We start from the raw sequence: 17,516 nt of genomic DNA, 5'->3' as shown, positions 1-17,516 counted from the left end.
CAGGACTTTACCTCCATTTGGGCTGCCCCGATTAACTGGGCCACCAGAATGCTCACTTTTTGCTCTTCTGTGAGGGGGTATACTTGGAAGAGGCTATCAAGTCTTTCCCTAAAGTCACTCAGGGTATGTGACTCCCCTGAGTACTGGGGTAGCCAGGTTGCCCCCGGGATATAGGGCATGGTGAATGGCATGACCGCTGCAGCGGTTGCGCTGGCGGCCGGTGTGGCGGTGGAGCTCCCCTCGGTGTCCGACATCCTCCTTCCCCCCTAGTGGACCGTGGCCTACCTTGCGATGCTCTTCTTCCGTAGGCCGCGGCTCCGCAGTCGATCGTCGGGGTTGAGGACCTGGCGTGGGGCGGAGCGTGGGGCGGAGCTTCGGATCTCGCGCTCTTTCGGCGTCCACGCCCCTCTTCTTCCCGCGTGGCGTCCCGAAGATGGCGTACGAAGGCGGGAAGCAGCTGCGGATGGCGGGAAGAAGGCAGAAGACGGCGGGAAATGGTCCAAGATGGCTTCTGATGGCGGGAATCGGCTGCGGATGGCGGGAAACGACTCCGGACGGCGGGAAACTTCACCACAGGTAAGTATAAAAGTCTCTTTTTCAGGCAGAGGACATGGAATCCCCTGCCGGTTGGATTCTGCTGCTGGACCTGGATGTCCCCACAGCCTCGGACTCCGTGTCCGGGTTTAGTGTCTTCAGCCAAGGCGAGCTTTCTAGCTTCCAGCCTCTGGCACTCGCTCCTGCTCCTACAGAGCTCCTGTTGTAACTCTCCCTTTGTCTGCTGTCCTCCAGACCTGACTCTGTCTCTGTCTGGGACTTCACTCTCTAACCCCGCCCCAGACCCAGTTTATAAGGGCAGATTCCTCCCCTCCCAGGTCTGGGTGGGCCGTGTTGCATGCTTAGGGCTCCTGACCAGAGAAACCTCCCACTTGCTCTCAGACATAATATCTCTATTTCTGTGGTAACCAGACCTCTGGGGTGCCACACAAGCGCAAGTATGCAGCCAGCCACCCACCCACAGCCTGCAATACTATACTGCCAAATTTTTGACAGCTGCTTGCACTTGAAATGTGGCCTTTTAGGCTCGTGGAGGTGGAAGCTTTTCATAACCTCATGCCGGCGGCAGCCGGGTGTCCATACTTGGTCCCCAGCCGCCACTATTTCTCCCGGTATCGTCTCCGCCTTCCACAAGCACGGGTCCCACAACATTACCCGTGCCCTCCTCAGTGCACTTACTGGGAAGGAGCTCCTAACCACAAACACGTGGACAGGTGAATGTGGCCAGGAACGGTACAGAGCCAGTCCACAGCTTTTTTTGCTGAGAGTTCTATTTAGCTTGGTGAAAGGACTGGCATAGAGGGAAACCGTACCTTCTCTGGGTGTCATTTCACCGTCACCATGTTCTGCCCATTGTCGCACACGACCATGCCTGGCTGTATGTTCAGCGGTGAGAGCCACAGATCAGGCTGCTGTGTTACATCTTTCAAAAACTCTGCAGCGCTGGGCGGTTTGCATTTAAGCATTAAGCATGTTATCTTCAGCACAGCCTGTTGCAGCTTGGCCAAGGCAGAGCTGCAGTGCTGTCAGCTTGTGACTGATGTGGTCATTACAGAGATGGAGGAGTAGGTGCAGGAGCTGAACAATATGATTACATTGAGGTTAAATTGGTGACGCTGTTTTTTATACTAAAGAAAGATCCTATTGTTTTGGGTTTTTTTACGTTATTTTTTAAGACAAATGCATTCACCGGGAAATGTCATTTTAACATTTTACAACCACATCTGGCTATGTGGTGTGTGACACATCATCAGATACATCCGGTTTTATTAATGATGGAGAGACTCTGAAAGTCATAAAGTAAATTTTTATACGGCCATCAGACGGCCCTTACTATTCTTAAAAGGCCAGCAGTCGGCCCTCGCTATTGTTAGAGAGCTATCAGCCGGCTATGCTTTGCTATTCCCATTATTAACAAGTGGGTCTCCTATACTGTTATTACGTATCCAGTGACTGCAAGGGCTGCCAAAAATTTGGACGCAACCCAATAACCCTTTGAAGAGACATAGAGGAGGATCTCAGTAAAAAAAATGTTCCCATTATAAAGTAGCGGGTCTCCTATAGTGGTAATGCCCATGCTGTGACTGCAAGGGCTGCCAAAATTTTGGAAAAACCCCACTAAAAATTTAAAGACACATAGAGCAGGGCCACAGTAACAAGTACGACTTGTTCCCATTAGAAAGGAGAGGGTCTGCTATACAGTTATAGGGTATGCAGTGAGACCAACGGCTGACCAATTTTAGGAAAAACCCCACTAAGAATTTAAAGACACATAGAGCAGGGCCACAGTAACAACAAATTCCCATAAGAAAGGAGAGAGTCTGCTATACAGTTATAGGGTATGCGGTGAGTCAAATGGATTACTAATTTTAGGAAAAACCCCGCTAAGAATTTAAAGACACATAGAGCAGGGCCACAGTAACGACAAATTCCCATTAGAAAGGAAAGAGTCTACTATAAAGTTGTAGGGTATGCACTGAGTCCAAAGGCTGACCAATTTTAGGAAAAGCCCCACTAAGAATTTAAAGACACGTAGATCAGGGCCACACTAACAACAAATTCCCATTAGAAAGGAGAGAGTCTGCTATACAGTTATAGGGTATGCGGTGAGTCGAACGGCTGACCAATTTTAGGAAAAACTCCACTAAGAATTTAAAGACACATAGAGCAGGGCCACAGTAACGACAAATTCCCATTAGAAAGAAAAGAGTCTGCTATACAATTATAGGGTATGCAGTGAGTCCGAAGGCTGACCAATTTTAGGAAAAGCCCCACTAAGAATTTAAAGACACATAGAGCAGGGCCACACTAACAACAAATTCCCATTAGAAAGGAGAGAGTCTGCTATACAGTTATAGGGTATGCGGTGAGTCGAACGGCTGACCAATTTTAGGAAAAACTCCACTAAGAATTTAAAGACACATAGAGCAGGGTCACAGTAACGACAAATTCCCATTAGAAAGAAAAGAGTCTGCTATACAGTTATAGGGTATGCAGTGAGTCCAACGACTGAACAATTTTAGGAAAAGCCCCACTTAGAATTTAAAGACACATAGAGCAGGGCCACAGTAACGACAAATTCCCATTAGAAAGGAGAGAGTCTGCTATACAGTTATAGGGTATGCAGTGAGTCCAATGGCTGACCAATTTTAGGAAAAACCCCACTAAGAATTTAAAGACACATAGAGCAGGGCCACAGTAACGACAAATTCCCATTAGAAAGGAGAGAGTCTCCCATAGTGTTGGCCTATGCAGTGAATGCAAGGGCTGCCAAAAATTTGAAGGCACTTCAATGCCCCTTGGAAGAGACGTGGAGGAGGGCCTCATAAAAAAATGTTCCCATTAGAAAGGAGCGGGCCTCCTATACTTGTAATGCCCATGCACTAAGTGTATGGGCTGACAAACATTTACCCCTGGGGGGTATACATGAACATACTATATAAAAAATATTTTTTCGGGCATCATAAACACCCTTTAAAAAAATACCCTGGTGATATGGTGGTGGAGGATGAGGAGAAGGAGGAGGACAAGAGCAAATAGCCAAAATCAGGAAGCGTATACCCATGTCTGGGTGTGAAAAGATGCATGGGAATACACCTCCCAAGAAAATACACTGGATTTGAGTTTATGTTACGCTGCTATCATTCGGTGGTGTTGAGAAGTCTTGCCCATTCCAGCCCTTGTTCATTTTTATAAGCGTCAGCCTGTCAGTATTTTCATTTGACAGGCGGATGCGCTTATCAGTTATAATTCCACCAGCTCTGATAAAACGCTGGCGGCAGGGCAGGCCAGGACCTCCAAAGCAAAGAGAGCCAGTTCATTTCACATATGCAGCTTGGATACCCAATAATTATAAGGCATAGAGGAATCTCGGAGGACGTTGGTACGGTCAGCAAGTTACTCCCTCAGCATCTTCCAAAACTTTGCACTCCTTGTGAGAGTGTCCCGCTCCTCAGGGCCTGTGCGATGGGAGGGTCTCAGAAAACTCTCCCAAAACTTTGACAGTGTTCCCCTGCCTCTGCAGGATTGGAGTTGTGTCTCTCTCGCCTGTACTCCTTGGTTGTCCAACGAAGTGTGCCCTCTGCCGCCAGCGTTTTCAGATGGGAATTTTTTTAATACTTCCACAACAAGGGCCTTCTGGTTCAGACCAATTTTTATAGACCTCTCCGCCTCAGGAATAAGAGATATAAAGTTCTCCTTGTAGCGTGGGTCTGGAAGTGTCACCAACCAGTAATGACTGTCACTCAAAATTTTGAGAACGCGAGGGTCATGGGAAAGGCAGCATAACATAAACTCAGCCATGCGTGCCAGACTGCTAACAGGCAAGACTTCCGTGTCCTCACCAAGAGGATGACTGACCATGCTCTCCTCCTCCTCCTCTCTGTCCTCTGGCCATCCACGCTGAGCAAACGGTATGATAGTTGTGCAGGTAGTACCGTCTATAGCGCAGGAAACTAGCTCCTGTTCTTCCTCCTCCTCCTCCTCTTCCTCATTGTCACCCAATCCACATTGGGATGAGATGAGGCTGGGCTGTGTGGAATCACCCTGTATTGTTCCTTGCTCCATCTCATCATGCCCCACCTGCAATACATCCTCTTTAATTGTGAACAGAGAGCATTTCAGAAGACAGAGAAGCGGGATGGTGATGCTAATTATGGTGTCATCGCCGCTCACAGTCTTGCTGGAGTCCTCAAAGGTTTGGAGGATGGTACATATGTCTGACATCCATGTCCACTCCTGGGGTCTTATGTGTTGAGTCTGAACTGAATACCGATGGCCTTGTTGATGCTGGTACTCAACAACTGCCCTCTTCTGCTCACAAATCCTTCCCAACATCTGCAGTGTGGAGTTCCAACGCATGGGGACAACACACACCAGTCTGTGAGCCAGAAGCTGCAAATGCTGCTGAAACATGGCAAGGGCGGTGGGAGCTGTAGCTGGCTTTCTAAAATGGGCACACAGGAGGCATACTTTAACAAGCAGATCCGGCAGCTCTGGGTAGGATTTGAGAAACCGCTGAACCACGAGGTTAAGCACATGGGCCAGGCATGGTATGTGTGTGAGCTCGCCTCAGAGCCGCCACCAGGTTCCGGCCATTGTCACACACGACCATGCCTGGCTGTAGGTTCAGCGGTGTGAGCCACAGATCTGCCTGCTCTTTCAGAGCTGTCCATAACTCTTCAGCATTGTGCGTTTTGTCACCTAAGCATATTAGCTTCAGCACAGCCTGTTGCCGCTTGGCCGAGGCAGTGCTTCCAGCTTGTGACTGATGTGGTCATTTTGGAGATGAAGGCTGAAGAGGAGGAGGAGGCTGAGGAGGATGAGGTGCAGGAGCTGTAGACCGTGGGGGCAACCCTGATTGACCTAGGGCCCGCAATCCTTGGCGTCGGGAGGACGTGTTCCATCCCAAGGTCCGACTGGGTCCCGGCTTCCACTATGTTAACCCAGTGTGCTGTCAGCGAGATGTACCGTCCCTGCCCACAAGCACTTGTCCATGTGTCCGTGGTTAGGTGAACTTTCCCGGTAACTGCATTGTTGAGGGCACGGCTAATGTTTTGGAACACGTGCTTGTGTAATGTGGGGACGGCACACCGGGACAAATAGTGGCGGCTGGGGACCGAGTACCGAGGGACGGCCGCCGCCATAAGGTTGTGGAATGCTTCCGTCTCCACGAGCCTCAAAAGCAACATTTCGAGCGAAAGCAGTCGTGAAATGTGAGAATTTAGTAGTGTAGCCTGTGGGGCGTTGGCTGCATATTTGCGCTTGTGTTCCAAGGACTGGGGTATGGACAACTGAACACTGCGCTAGGACAAGGACATGGATGTTCTTCCTGATTCTGCTAATTGAGAGTGCGCAACGACAGATGCAGGGCAGGAGACATCTTCGCATCCACCATGGACAAGGGATTGGCTTGCATGCACAACAGCGGAAGAAGCAATGGTGCCACCTGCAGACATTGTTCCTTGTCCCTGGGGTTCGGCCCACAAAGTCGGGTGCTTTGTTGCCATGTGCCTGATCATGCTGGTCGTTTTGCCACCCCTGCTGATGCTGGCCTGGCAGGTGGTGAAAATGGCCTTTTTGTGGTTATCGGCTGAGTCTTTAAAAAACAACCAGACTCGGGAAGACCTAACAGTTGTACTGGCAACTTCCTTCGTGTTGATGTTACGGGGAACGGTTGCCTGTCTTCTGTCTGTGGCCACCACACTACTTCTTCCTGCCTGTTGGGGTGCTCTGCCTCCCTCCCCCTGTGTGCTGCTGTCCTCTCTCTGCATGTCATCCTGCCAGGTTGGGTCAGTTACTTTATCATCCACCACCTCGTCTTCCACTTCCACACCCTGGTCCTCCTCCTGACTTTCTGGCAATTGTGTCTCATCATCGTCCAACTCTTGTGACACTTTACCACCGTCGCCTTCATGTGACCGTGGCTGCTCAAATATTTGGGCATCGCTGCACGCGATCTCATCTTGCCCCGCTTCAAGTGGACCGGACGAGAGGCCCGAATCTATAAATGGAAAAGTGAACAACTCTTCAGTGTGTCCAAGTGTGGGATCAGTTGTCTCCGGGCACTTGGCATGGTGGGAGGAAGGAGGATCAGGGTGAGGAATATGCGGTACAGACTCATGGCTACTGAGACTTGACCGTGTGGAAGACAGGGTGGTGGTGGTGGTAGTGGCTAAGTGACTGAAAGCATTATCCGCTATCCAACCAACAACCTTTTGACACTGCTCTGGGTTCAATAGTTGTGTGCTGCGGTCCCATAGAAATTGGGACAGGAAGGTCAGGCGAGAAGATGTGGGTGTTTGTTGTGGCACAATTTTAGCTTGCCCACGGCCTTGTCCTCAGCCTCTGTATGCACCATTACCATCACGTCCAGTTCCCCGTCCCTTGCCACGTGCCTTGCCCATTTCAAATGGAGGACAGTATCTTCCACGCTCACTACAAATGACTGAGTTTGGAGCGAACTTCTATGTGATCCGTGTGACGGAGAAAACACAGTTTTAAATACCTGGCCTGTAGGTAAGTAGTTTGAACAGCAAACTGCGGTGAATTGCTTCAATGACACACTAAAGGAAATCTTTAATGGAGGCCAGAAATGGCAGTATTTTCTGAAAATGTATATGTGATCCGTGTGATGGAGAAAACAGAGTTTTAAATACCTGGTCTGTAGGTAAGTAGTTTGAACAGCAAACTGCTGTGAATTGCTTCACTGACACACTAAAGGAAATTTTTAATGGAGGCCAGAAATGGCAGTATTTTCTGACAACGTATATGTGATCCGTGTGACGGAGAAAACACGGTTTTAAATAGCTGGATTTCTAGCGCTATAATATGGAAAGGACCTGGCTGTATTCTGCAGTGCCAACAAACAAATGGCGCAGAAAAACGGTGTTCTCTGGATTGCTTTTTAAGCAAATAATGAGGATTAAGATCCAAAGAAAAGTATTCCTGGCCCCTGAGACCTGGGCCTTTGTATAGAAATATCTAACAGCAGCAGAAGGCAGAATTGGAATGGAGCCTCTTGTGCTATATGCACTGCAGTCTGCTATATACACTGCCTGCCTGCCTATATACACTGCCTGCCTGATATCTCTACAGATGGATTAGTTAGACCTCAAAAGGACTGTTTGTTAACATGGATATGTGTAATGTACCGTTTTTCTCCCTACACTACCTAATACAAAAGCAAATCTCTCCCTGATGCAGCAGCACCTCTCCCTACACTGTCTAATTCTGGAGTGACTGTGACGAACATGGCAGCGCCAGGTCTGATATAGACCCGATGACACTATGCGGCCAGCCAATCACTGTAATGCCACAACCAACATGGCTACGGCATTACAGTGAGTTGCAGGCAATTCCTGCATGTTGATTGTCACTCTAAATAGCGCCAAACATGCAGGGAGGGGACCCAAGCTCCCGCCGAGAAACCCCGGAAATACTCGGCGAGCATCGAGCATCTCGAGTAGTGAGATGCTCGGGCGAGCAGTAGCAAGCATGCTCGCTCATCACTAGTCTTAAGTTATACACCATGGCAAGGCTGAGCACAGCAACAAGACAAAATGTAGTTTTACTGCATCAGCAAGGTCTCTCCCAGGCAAACATTTCAATGCAGACTGAGGTTTAAAGATGTGCAATCTCTTTTGAAGAAGGACTAAGAAATGAGAAACACTAAGGATAGTAGATGCAGTGGTTGGACAAGGAAACCTAGTGCAGCAGATGAAAGACACATCATGTTAGCTTATTTTTGAACTCAGATGTCCAGCAGTGTCATAAGCTCAGAACCGGTAACAACCAGTGTGAACAATCTACTGTTAAGGGAAGTTTGCCCAGAAGTGATGTTCATGGAAGAATTCTGGCCTTTTAAAGTGAAGCAATTCAACCATGCACTAAATCAGTGTTTCCCAAACCCTGTCCTCACGGACCCCAACGCATCGTGTTTTCAGGATCTCCTTAGTATTGCACAGGTAAGAGAACATGTGGCAGTTTCTGATGCCTTAATAATAATTCTATCACCTGGGCAATACTAAGGAAATCCTGAAAACATGACGTGTGGGGGCCATGAGGACTGGAGTTTGGGAAACACTGCACTAAATCATAGGATCCGTGGTTCAGAAAAGGGTGCAGCTGTTTGATACTAAGGAGTAAAAATTTTAAATTTCATTACATCAAGTGACATCAAAAGTCTACATCCACAGAAGATCTCATCTGTGGTTAGTTCTCCAAGGTGAGTTTCTTCAAAAACTGTGTGCAATTGTTCCCAGAAGAACTGATGCCATTAAGAAGGCATAGGGTGGTTCCACGATTCATTTAGATTTCTTTTTTGTTCATGCACTTTGCATTTTCTTGATTAAAATAATCAATTAACACTACTTTTTTGAAAGCATTCTTACTTTACAGCATTTTTCTCTACACTTGCCTAAAGCCTTTACATAGTACTGTATATAGAACCCTGTCCCCATATTTTTGTCCCAAGTCCGTTGCTCTGAGAGTGCCATGCTTTTGCTCTATAGAGCCATGAAGCACCCAAACAATTCCATAGTGTGACCACATAAAGCCAAGTAGTACCAAGTTTTGCCCATAAACAAAATTTGTAAACTTTTAATAGAAGTTATATGCAAACGTTAAAATGGCGATCATATGATTTAATGCTGCAGAATATGATGGAACTATAAAAATAGCAGCAAATAAATCAATGAATACATTTATTTGTAATCCCATGTGAATCCAACTCAGAAGTAGATTCACAACCAATGAGAGCTTTAAATGTGCAGCAAAGGAGGAGTTAAAGTATTTTTAAGTTTTCTCAGAACTCTACAAAAAGCAAAAACTTCATTTTGACATTTAAAATCTCCCCAGACTTTATATATATTTTATTCCCCAAGTTGATGTTCATTGAGTCGCTGCATCTTGTTTCTGCTTTATGCCAAGTTAAAGAGTTGGTTTATTAGTGTAAATGACTACGTCCTTTGAATTGCCTCATCAGTAAGATTAATTTATTTTCCTTTAATTAGGTCCCTGTGGCTAAGGCTGGCTGGTAGCATTAGCATGTCCTGTATAGAAAGTGGAGCTTAGAGACTTTGTACAGGCTTCAGTCACATTTATGTGTCCACAGAAGCTGCATCAAACCGACATGTAGGCAAGCAATAATTAATGGTGTTGAATTATTCACGTGCAAATTCCTTTTGAAATAAGAGGAATATCGGCACCTTTTAATGATAGTGTGATGTGGACAGAAGTCGCTGGATTTAATAAAGGTGGTTGGTCACAAGAGAATTGTTCCTGTTTCATTAACTTCACTGAGGTTGGAGAACAGGACATAAAAATCCTGCAAGATGACACAAAGCCCTTACCAAAAGGAATTACCCAGCAATGCATGCAGTCTGGTTTTGTTATATACATAACAAACATATGTGATATAAAATATTATTTTTAAAGAAAAAGCAAATCGTAATTTATCTCGAAAGAAAAAAATAATAATTTGGATGGTAATACAGGTGTAAAAGAGCAAGTATAAAAAGTGAAATCAGCTTAAAAATACCAAAGAACCGTATACAGAATATAGAGAACTTAGCGCATAAAAAATGTGCACATTTAGAGAAGATTCACACACAACAGATTTTGTTGCAGAATTTACTGTGACTGAAAATCTTTTCCATTTATTTGAATGGGGTTGATTCAGTTAAAAGGCTTAGTTGCAAAAAATTCTGTAATAAAATGTAAAGCTCTTGAAATTACCCATGGTGCGAAACACCAGTAGATTATCCATAGATTGCCCAGACGAAAAATGTGATGCTTTTTGCAGTTGCATTTTAAGTTGACATAGCACTACAGCATTTTAAGTTGGCAAGCACTACAGCATTGGCATCCACAGGATGTCAATATTGCATTGGCTATGTTTGCAGATTTGACCCTCTGCAAAATGTGAAGTTTGCTATATTTCTGCAGCATTTGCATGTCAAAGTTTGGGCACCCCTGGTCAACATTACTGTTATTGTGAACAATTAAAGGAAACATGTCACGTCCTAGTTGCAATGTACACTGCCCCCATAGCGTTGTTAGTGATGCAATGTGCATCACTAACAAGCTGTTTTCATGAAAATCGGTGGTAGTATAATGAGTTATAACGTTTTATATACTTTGTCTTACCTGCTCATATTCAGTCATAGGTGTTATGATCTGCAGCATGTACTAAGGAAAGATAGGGGAAAGCTGTCCCTACAGTAAGACTAAGCTGAATCCCTACGATGTAGCGGGCTGCCTGTTCCTAGTGAACAGACCCGCCTTAGTCCTCGGTTAGTCTGAACGAAGACCTATAGAGTTAAGGGAGGGGTCCCTAAAAGAACTAAGGACTGGGACAAAAATGGGACACCTCCTAAACAGAAAAGTTGTTGCAGAACACAAAAAGACAAACTGACAAAAAAGTACTAGAGGTCCCAGAGGACCAAGCGAACTTGACAGAGAAAGGCACCGAAGCACCTGGCTAGAGAAACAGTCAAACACTGAAGTCCAGCACAGCCACAAGGGCGGAGCTGGAATATAAAGGCAGATGGTCACGTGACCGCAAAACACAAGATGGAAAAACAAACAGGAGGGTTCTAACAGTACCCCCTCTTTTATGAGGATCCTCCGGATCCTCCAGGCCCAGGCCTATCCGGAAACCTCCTGTGGAAAGCTTTAACAAGCCTAGGAGCAGAGACATCATCCGTCCTTACCCAGGAGTTATCTTCGGGACCCAAACCCTTCCAGGAGACAAGATACTGTAATCTCCCTTTATGCCATCTAGATTTCAAGATACGAGAAATTTCATATTCGCTGTCTTCCACAACAGGAGGAACTGTGACAGTGGCGTTCCTATCAGATACATCAGCCTTTTTCAACAAGGAAACATGAAACACAGGATTAATCTTCCAGGAAGTAGGGACATTCAACCTAACAGCAGACGGGTTAACAACCTGAAGCACTTTAAATGGACCCACAAACTTAGGACCCAGTTTTTTAGAGGGAATCCTCAACCGCAGGTTCTTCCAGGACAACCAAACCATGTCACCTACAGTAAACAAAACCTCCACAAAAAGTGCAATTACTGTCGCAAGAGGTGGATGATGATAATGAGGAAACACAATTGCCAGAAAGTCAGGAGGAGGACCAGGGTGCGGAAATGGAAGACGAGGTGGTAAATGATATAGTAACTGATCCAACCTGGCAGGGCAACATAGAGAGCGAGAACTGCAGCACACAAGGGGAGGGAGGCATAGCACCACAACAGGCAGGAAGAAGCAGTATGGTGGCCACAGACACAAGGCGGGAAAGCATTCCTCGCAACTCCAACATGACGGAAGTTGCCAGCACAACTGTTAGGTCTTCCCGAATCTGGCTATTTTTTAAAGACTCTGAAGATAACCCCAAAAAGGCCATTTGCACCACCCGCCAGGCTAGCACCTGCAGGGGTAGCAAAACTAGCAGCCTGACCACCATCAGCATGATCAGGCGCATGGCAGCAAAGCACCCGACTAAGTGAGCCAAACCCCAGGGTTCAGCAACAGTGTCTGCAGTTGACACCACTGCTTGTTCTGCTGTTGTGCGTGCACGCCAATCCTCTGTCCGTGGCGCATGCCAAGATGCCTCCCACCCTGCACCTGTCGTTGCACACTCTCAACTAGCACCATCAGCAAGCTCATCCACGTCCTTGTCTCAGTGCAGCGTTCAGTTGTCCCTACACCAGTCCTTGGAACGCAAGTGCAAATATGCAGCCAACTCCCCAAAGGCAACACTACTAAATTCACACATTTCACGAATGCTTGCGCTCGAAATGCTGCCTTTTAGGCTCATGGAGACGGAAGCTTTCCGCAACCTGATGGCGGTGGCCATCCCTCGGTACTCGGTCCGCAGCCGCCACTATTTTGCCCGGTGTGCCATCCCCACACTACACAAGCACGTGTCCCAAAGCATCTGCCGTGCCCTCAACAACGCAGTTACTGGGAGAGTCCACCTGACAACGGACACGTGGACAAGTGCTTGTGGCCAGGGATGGTACATCTCCCTGATGGCACACTGGGTAAACATAGTGGAAGCCGGGACCCAGTCGGACCTTAGGATGGAACACGTCCTCCCGACGCCGAGGATTGCGGGCCCTGGGTCAATCACGGTTGCACCCAAAATCTACAGCTCCTTCACCTCCTCCTCCTCTTCAGCTTCCATCTCTGAAAAGTTGAAAGCACTGCAGCACTGCCTCAGCCAAGCGGCAACAGGCTGTGCTGAAGCTAATATGCTTAGGTGATACACCGCACAACACTTAAAAGTTGTGGACAGCTCTGAAAGAGTGTAACGGGTCCGGGAGGCGGACTGTAACGGGTCCGGGAGGCGGAACCTCTGAGCTACTATACAAGGGGGCGGCCCTTGTAAGGGAGCGGGTGGCAGTCTCTGGGTGAACGGACAGGGAGTTACGGCAAGTGATCAGGGCAGTCTCTGGGTAAGGGGTAGGTACGACCTGTGATGGCAGAGCCTCCGGGTAGGCTAGCAGGCAGGTGGTAGATGTGTGCTCCCAGGTGAGCAAGCGAGAGTCTCTGGAATAGCAGGTGGTCACGGCACGTGACGGCGGAACCTCCGGGCTGGCAGGCAGGTAGGTAACGGAGAAGCGCTCCCAGGTGAGCGGGCAAGAGTCTCTGGAATAGCTGATGGTCACCGCACGTGACAACGGGACCTCCGGGCTGGCAAGCAGGCAGGTAACGGAGATGCGCTCCCAGGTGAGCGGGCAAGAGTCTGGAGTAGCTGGTGGTCACAGCACGTGACCACGGAGCCTCCGGGCTGGCAAGCAGGCAGATAACGGAGAAGCGCTCCCGGGTGAGCGGGCAAGCTGGTCCATAGACAGACTGACCGGAGTAGTAAGGCAGACCGTCGGACCTCAGGCAAGCAGGCAGGTAGCTGATATGCGCTCCCAGGTGAGCGGGCAGGCTGGTCCTTTAGACAGACTGACAGGAGTAGTAAGGCAGACCGTCGGACCTCAGACTGGCAGACAGGTAACAAGTATTCAGGCAGGAATCAGGCAGGTAACTGGCTGGTACTGGCAGGTAACTAGCAGGAAACTGGCAGGAAACTGGCAGGAAACTGGCAGGTAACTGGCAACGGGACCTGAGGGCTGAAGCACAGGTGAGACACAGGTGCAAACAACATTGCTCGGGCACCTCCATTTTGGAGGAGGTGCCTTATATATGATGAAGTCCTCCGGCCATTGGCCGGGGACTCTTTAGGGCGGCGCGCGCGGCCCCTTTAAGAGGAGGGGAGCGCGCGCGCGCCCTAAGCACAGGGGCCGGGAAGGAGCGCGCGCTGAGAGCAGAGCAGGAGGAGGACGCCGGGACGGAGCGCGCGCTGACAGCAGAGCGGGGGGAGGAAGCCGGTCACGGAGCAGAGCGGTGAGAGGAGCAGCGTCCCTGTGCACATGGCGCTGTTTTTTCACCATATGTTTTCTTGAAGCAGAAAAAAGCAATATATCTATTAAAGTGTTTCTATATGAATAAAATGGTATAAGTACCTCTACTAAATCAATAAAAGCAGAAAAAAATACACTGATCAAAGTAACTGCTTCAAGATTTTGGATGTCAAGTTTTCAGCTAGAATAGTCCACATGAAAAAAATGTGTGAAAATAGCATATTGCAAATCCACAGCAAACCAGGCACGTCTATACTTAACCGTACTGTTTTGCTTTGCATAAGTGGTCAGTTCTGAGTGATTTTTTCCTCTCTAAAGTTTTTCTTCCAGTCTTTTGCTCAACTTTAGAATATCATATCAACTTTGATTTTTATTTTAGATTTTTTTTTTATGTGATAACGGGTGGCTGCCATTTTGCTGAACCGGAGACAGCAAAACTTTAGAAAAAAACTTAAACTCATTTCAGCAGTGAGGTGAGTATACTTTTTTTTTTTTTACATCTTACGTTTATTTTGCTCTGGGGTCCAGAGAAACCCCAGAGCATAATAAGTGACTTTCAATTGGCAAAGAATAACTTTGCTGCAAATTAAATTTTTGCGATTTGACAAATTCATATTTTGTCAGATCCACTCAGATCTTTAATTGTTATTATCAGATTATTATAATCATCACTCGAGGATCTTGGGGTGTTGTGTGCAACATAATACAGTGAGATGGATATATTAATGGTACATTTGAAATCAGCAATATGGCTATGTAACATAACCTATCTCTGCAAGATAGTAGACCACAATCAGACTGTGCGTAGTCTTGAAAGTTTGTGAACTATTCATACATATTTTACATATTTAAGCCTAATTTGAAGAAAGAATAAAGAAAGCCAAATTAAACAAATGAGTCATAATATTCGACTTTGTCTTTTTTTAAAATGAGCAAAGAGATCCAAAAATCACACATTTGTAAGTGGCAAAGTGAAACTTTTGAAATAGCAGATAATTTAAATGTGAAATTAATATGTGGTGTTTTGAATCAATGGGAAGACAATCAGGTGTGAGTGGGAGAGATGTTGTATTTAGAGAACAGAGATCTATCAAAGTCTGATCTTCACAACTCTGTGGAAATACCAAAGGAGAGCAACCGAGAACTGGTCAAAATACTAAAAGATTATTTAAATAAAAATACCTTTATTGTAGTATATTTGTGCATGTGGTGGCACAGAAGGCGCTCACACAATAGTTAAAACAATGAATTACACATTGACAAAATAGATAATACAAAGCAGCATACAATGTTAGACCAAAAAATTGTGATTGCACGGACCTATATCAAAGTACAATAGTGCTGAACAACAATTGATTATAATGATGTATATAAATCACATGAATGAATGAGTGCAAATGTTAAAAATATATATAATCACATATACACCATTGCTAATTAAATAATAGATCCTTTGTTGTAAGAAATCTATTTATCTTATATATCCTGGTTGCATCTGTAGTGCATAATTACCAACCCCATCTGCGATATACAGTTTTCCAGACCTATGCTGTATATATGAAAGATTCAGAGAAGGTCACAGTCCAATAGGCAGTGTGGAAGTGTATCATGGCATGAACAAAGGAGATTTTTGAGGTCTTCAGGAGAAGAGTTGTTGATGCTAATAAGGCTGGAAAAGGTTACAAAACCATTTCTAAAGAGTTTGGTCTCCAATCCACGCTCGGATTGATTGTGTACAAGTGGAGGAAAATTAAGACCATTATTGCACTGCTCAGGAGTAGTAGAAGATCAACCAATATTACTTCAAAAGTAAGGCATATAATATCCCACAAGGTCACAAAGGATGCCAAAGTAATCTCTAAACAACTAAAGTTCTCTCTCACATTAGCTAATATTAATGTTTATGAGTCCACCATATGGAGGACATTGGAAAGCAAGAGAAAGTGTCGCAGGATTGAGTGTAAAAAGCCACTGCTTTTCAAAATGAACATTGCTTCCAGTCTGCAGTTTGTTAAAGATCATTTGGACAAGCCCAAAGGCTCTTGAAACAATGTTTTGTGGACAAAAATAGAGCTTTTTAATTTAAATGAAAAACACAGCATTACTATATAAAAACCTTGTACCATCTGTGAAATATGGTGGTTTTGGTATCATACTTTGGGACTGTTTTGGTACATCAGACGGCTTGCCACTATTGATGAACTAATTAATTCTGAATTATACCAGCACATTTTAAAGGAAAATGTCAGAACATCTGTCTTTGAGCTGAATCTCAAGAGAACATGGGTCATGCAGCAAGGCTATGACCCAAAGCACCCAAGTCGTTCTACAAAAAAAATGGATAAAGAAGAATACAGCTTCAGTTTTGGAATGACCAAGTCAAAGTCCTGACCTTAAAACGAAAGAAATTTTGTGGAAGGATCAGAAGTGAGCAGTTCATTGGAGAAAATCCACCAACATAACAGGTTTAAAGCTGTTTTGTGGGGAGGAATGGGCTAAAGTTTCTCCAAGCCGATGTGCATGACTAATCAACAATTCTGGAAAGTGGAAACTTTTATATGCAGTTATTACTTTACAAGGTTGTCACACCACATACAGTATAATACTGGATCATTTTTCTCATTTAAAAAATTACAAAGTCTAATAATTTTGACAAATTTGTTTCATGTTTGTAGTAGTTTTAGGTTAATTTTATGCAGAAATAGGGAATCATGAAGGGTTAACTAATGTCACGCCAGGTGTGCGGAAGACTTAGTGCAACACAGAGGGAAAAGGGAAAGGGAGCCCAGACACTAGGGAAAGGGGGGAATTGGAAACCTCCTAGTCTGGTCTAGCATCACCCTGTCTCAACTATCATCCCTGTCACAGACATAGTCTCAGGCTCCAGAGAGGATGAAGTACTGCTCCTGCTAAGCTTCACAAGTACAAATGGATTTAGCCGGCGACTCCCTCTCAGACACACCAGGTATATATACAGTACAGACCAAAAGTTTGGACACACCTCCTCATTTAAAGATTTTTCTGTATTTTCATGACTATGAAAATTGTACATTCACACTGAAGGCATCAAAACTATGAATTAACACATGTGGAATTATATACTTAACAAAAAAGTGTGAAACAACTGAAAATATATCTTATATTCTAGGTTCTTCAAAGTAGCCACCTTTTCCTTTGATAACTGCATTGCACACTCTTGGTATTCTCTTGATGAGCTTCAAGAGGTAGTCACCGGAAATGGTTTTCACTTTACAGGTGTGCCCTGTCAGGTTTGATAAGTGGGATTTCTTGCCTTATAAATGGGGTTGGGACCATCAGTTGTGTTGTGCAGAAGTCTGGTGGATACACAGCTGATAGTCCTACTGAATAGACTGTTAGAATTTGTATTATGGCAAGAAAAAAGGAGCTAAGTAAAGAAAAACGAGTGGCCATCATTACTTTAAGAAATGAAGGTCAGTCAGTGCGAAAAATTCGGAAAACTTTGAAAGTGTCCCTAAGTGCAGTTGCAAAAACCATCAAGCACTACAAAGAAACT

The sequence above is a fragment of the Phyllobates terribilis genome, unplaced genomic scaffold (assembly GCF_046119375.1).
Source record: "Phyllobates terribilis strain yellow unplaced genomic scaffold, ASM4611937v1 Scaffold_1__5_contigs__length_1240528914, whole genome shotgun sequence".
Lineage (NCBI taxonomy): Eukaryota > Metazoa > Chordata > Amphibia > Anura > Dendrobatidae > Phyllobates > Phyllobates terribilis.
The sequence above is the reverse complement of the archived record's forward strand: the minus strand, read 5'-3'. Positions refer to the sequence as shown.